Raw genomic sequence first — 4,829 nt, 5'->3', positions numbered from 1 at the left:
CAACAGGAATGTGATGGCTTAGAACACGGAGTGTAGAAGAGGCACACACTTCTCTTTTGGCCTCTCTACTCCTCAGATCATTTGGTTATAAAGAAGTAATGACAAGGACATGTGCATCTCTCTTGCAGGGGACTGAGGTAATAGACCAGATGGTGGTGGTAAAAGGCAGGCCTCACTCGGACACATCAGTCACACACCCACTATTCCTCCGAGGAAGTCGTCTTTCGCTGTCGCTGCACTCCACAGGAAGTACGGCGAGACCAGCATGGCCGCTCAAGTCGTTGCCATAGTTATCTTCTTCTCCTGTTCTTTCTGTTTCCTCCGACGTTACGAAGGTATAAAACTGCAAGAGGCGAGCAGGGGGGTGGTGGTGGTTGGGGGCAGTTTAGGATGGATGTTTATGTGACTAAGTATTCATATCTATGTATTGTGTGTGGTGTGTGGGTGTGGTGTGGTGGTGTGGTGTGTGGTTGTGGTGTGTGGTGTGTGTGTGAGGGGTTGTGGGTGGTGTGTGGGGTGTGTGTGTCCGTACTTGCCGGATAGCTGACGAGCAAGGTCAATTGTGACGGGTCAGCGGGGGGCTCTGGCTTGAACCTGGGTGGGTTGAGAGGAGGGGGAGCCCCAATGGAGAAGGAGGGAGGAGTAGGCCAGAAGAGGGGAGGAGGAGGGCCTGGGGGAGGCGGGGAGGGAGGAGGAGGAGGTGCGCCCACCTGGGGGAGAGAGGGGGGAGGGAGTCGGAGAGATGGTGGTCTGGAGAGAGGGAAGGTGGGGCAGGAGGGGAGGGATAGGCAAGAGGAGAAGAGAGGAGGGGGAGAGGGGGGGGAGGAGTCAAATCCAGAGGGGAGGGGGGGCGTTCCCAAGCCAGAGGGGGAGGGGGAGGTGGGGCGGGAGGGGCCAGGTGGGCCGGGAGCCCCTGGAAGCAGAAGGGTCATGGAGGGGCTGGAAAGGAGGTGTCGTGGGGCTCAAGAACGCTGGTGGAGCTTCTGGGTAGGTGCTCGTACTGTCCATATACCTGCCAATGAGAGCGCACGGGATGGATTAGGAACAGGGCGGCATCTCCAAATGCTCTGCATCCAAACAACTTGGTCCAAACAAAGTCTGACCACGGAGATGAAGGGTGTTGACTGGCGAGTAGCGCTAATGCTAAAATTAGCGATAAAATCTGTGTTAAAACGACAGTATTTGGTAAATGATGAGGTCAAAACACTGTTCCCTCTCCTGTACTTACGTCATGTCTGGGGTGGCGGGGGCAGGAAGTCCATCAGGGAGCGGGAGGGAGGAGGGGGGAGCCGGAGATGTCGAAGGGCGTACGACCCTGTACTCTGGGTCTAAACCATCAGGGAGTAACAGCCTTCTCCTGAACCGAATACTGCCATCGAGCCCTCAAGAATTCTCTACACACCAAGATACATGGGTACACGACAACAACAACAAAAAAATAGTATCTTTGCAATCAATGACCAGACACCACAATTAACCATTCTATAGGCAACCCTCTCCCCTACAGACTCAAAACCTCCTCCTTCATATTCTCTCTTCTCTTCTCCTTCTCCTTCATATAGCCTCTCTTCCCTGTTCTATTCTCTCCTGTTCTCATTCTCTCTCCATCGCTCTCTCTTTTTTCCTCCTTCTCTCTTCATCTCTCACCCCATGGTCGTTCTTGGTACCAAACTCTTCCCATCTTGCAGTCGTTCCACACTCATCCTTTCTGGGTCTTGATCTTTCTGGGATTCAGAGTCCGATATTTTGATTGTCCTTCTTCGCCTTCTACTCAGAAGATAGAGAAAAGGAGGGGTGAAGAAAGAGAGAGAGGTGGGAGAAAGGAGACAGGGAGGGAGAAAGAGAGAGAGACAGAGAGAGAGAGAGGGGGGGGGGAGAGTAAAATAAACAGAAAAGAGTGTTTAACAAGCTATAAGTGCATTTAAATCTGTGTTTAAGAAGAGGACGTACATCTCCAACAGTCCAAAAACAAACTACTGTCGAATTGAAGTGTGTGTGTGTGTGTGTGTGTGGTGTGTGTGTGTGTGTGTGTGTGTGTGTGTGTGTGTGTGTGTGTGTGTTGTGTGTGTGTGTGTGTGTGTCTGTGTGTGTGTGTGTGTGTGTGTGTGTTGTGTGTGTGTGGGTGTGTGTGTGTGTGTGTGTGTGTGTGTGTCTGTTGTGTGTGTGTGTGTGTGTGTGTGTGTGGTGTGTGTGTGTGTGTGTGTGTGTGTGTGTGTGTGTGTGTGTTACCCTGTGTTTGCGTCTCTCCCTTCATGATGCCTTGGTGTCCTGCAGCATCTTCTCTTTCCACAGTCGAAGAAGTAAGACGGGTCCGTGTAGAACTTCAGAGCATCCTTCCCATCGTCCCTAATCATGACAACAGACAATATCAGTGTGTGTGTGTGTGTGTGTGTGCAGGGTCGCTTAGGGCCCCCGACCCCCCCCAAAAAGAAAGTGTAAGAATAGTAGAATAGAGGTGAAAGTTCGTCACTGAATTAGCCGTGTCAGCAAACATTTAGAATGTTAGTCTAGCCAGCCACAGTTCCTTCAGAAAGTACACTACATACACAGAAGTATGTGGACACCCTTTCAAAATTAGTGGATTTGGCTATTTCAGCCACACCCGTTGCTGACCGGTGTATAAAATCGAGCACCACCAGCATTGTCCATCTATACAAGCTCAGATGCAACCTTGACTGGTCCTTCCTGGCCTGCTTGTTACCCCACGCTGAGGCTAGTGCTCAACTGGTATCAACTAAAATGATGGCACCTCTCAGCTGTAGGCCGTTTGTCGACATGTACGATTAAACAAGGCAACCGTGGCATGCATAGGATGCCCCTCCTTTCCCAACACGTCAGGGTTGGCAATTTCTGCCCTTGTGTGAAGCTCTTTCCGCAGTCTTGGTTCAACTGTTAGAATTGTGTGCTTGCTGAGAGTGTATTGGTAACAAATGTCTTTTGTGTGCAGATCTCCTAATCCTGCACTAAAGAAGGCAGCATTGCTTTTAGCCAAGGAGAGATGGACTAAGCTTGAAAACCCTTGCTCCAGTTGAAAAGACACAACACCTCCTTATCATGTATACTGAGGGGAATCGCGTATAAACCTCTCTCTCTCTCTGTGCCAGTCACATTCCCTGTGTGCCAGTCACATTCCCTGTGTGCCAGTCACATTCCCTGTGTGCCAGTCACATTCCCTGTGTGCCAGTCACATTCTCCGTGCGTTTTATGTAGAACTTAACTGAGAGCCGATGACTTCAGTATGGAGAACGGTCCAAATATCAAAAACCCAATTATTTCTAAAGGGCACATGGCCAAAGGTGTGTGTGTGGTAATGAGAATTATATTCAGATAGCATAGTATACCGTATAGATATTGATCCTTACATACATACACAGACACACAGTCCCATAATGGTATAACTGATGAACTGTGTTATGTATTAAGAATAATATTTTACTTTATGATAGTTATAAGATGTGCTAAATAAGACACACCGGAAGTTTTTTTTTTATGCAGTTTTTGTTTTTTTCCCCCCTGTCTTTCGCTCTGTTGTTGGCATGGGAATGGTTACCTAGGTGACGGAGGGACTCATTAACAGGTGGGGGGGTAGAAATATAATGTATTTATATATAAATAGGGGGACGTTCAGCTGAACAAAAATGTCTAAACGTTCTGAAATGTTCTGATTCAGCTCTGGCTCAATAAAACCATGTCCCCAGTCAGTCAAAACATGCTCTGCCCAATAAGTGATCCCTCTCTTGCCCTAGTCCCGCCCCTCCTTAAGTGCCTTTGCTTTTCATGTTTATGTGCGAGGAGGATGAAGTTACCCTCGCTGATCTAGGGTCAGGTTTGTCTCGTTCCCATCGCCACAGGATTGGATGACGCGTCACTGATCTTAGATCTGTGTCTGAGACAACTTGGATCGTCCTTCTGTTTAAGTGCCTTCTGTTTGTTTTAAATCCAAAAGTGTAAAGCCACAATCAGACCTGAACGTGTTATTATCCAACCACCTGTTTCTGCTTGTCCTGTCTGTCTCAACTTTATCAGTGAGGATTATTACAATAATAAAGATACAATGAACTACAGTGTTTTGTGTGTCAATGAGTTCCTGTCCATGTTTTTGTCCACGTGTTTTTCTTTTCTAAGTCCAGATGTCCAAGATCCTCCTATAGAAGAACGTGGAGTTGGAAATGTCCATCAACATCCCTTGCCAGTCCCTGAAATGGAACCCCCAGTGGAAAGAAACGGAGAGACCCAGAAACACTTGGGAGTAGAGGAGACCAGGCAGAAATAACAGACCTGGAAACTTGGCACGAACTGAGTGCGATGGAGGACATTCTTCAATGGGCTGTGCCCCTTCTAGGAGCCAAGTGCTTCAAGGCCCAGTGCAGAACATTTAAATTTTCCTGTTTAAAATACAGTACCAGTCAAAAGTTTGGACACACCTATGAATTCYAGGGTTTTTCTTAATTTTAACTATTTTCTACATTGTAGAATAATAACGAAGACGTAAACTATGAAATAACACATATGGAATCATGTAGAAACTCCAAAAATGTTCAACAAATCAAAATATATTTTATATTTGAGATTCTTCAAAGTAGCCACCCTTTGCCTTGATGACAACTTTGGTATCATTACCAATTGGATGGGAACCTACAGCCATTTAAAAGTTTGTTTTTGGACAATCATTTCCTCAAGTTTAGATTCTAATTGTGTCTGGTCAAAGTTGTTTTTATTGATCTGTTTGTCAGTGTCGACAGAGTACGCTGCTACCCTGTCATTTGYCGTGTTAAAAATGAATCCGCTAACGTCTCCAGTCATTTATAGTGTAGTAGAACTGCATATTT

The sequence above is a fragment of the Salvelinus sp. IW2-2015 genome, unplaced genomic scaffold (genome assembly GCF_002910315.2).
Source record: "Salvelinus sp. IW2-2015 unplaced genomic scaffold, ASM291031v2 Un_scaffold3036, whole genome shotgun sequence".
Classification (NCBI taxonomy): domain Eukaryota; kingdom Metazoa; phylum Chordata; class Actinopteri; order Salmoniformes; family Salmonidae; genus Salvelinus; species Salvelinus sp. IW2-2015.
Note: the sequence above shows the minus strand (reverse complement) of the source record.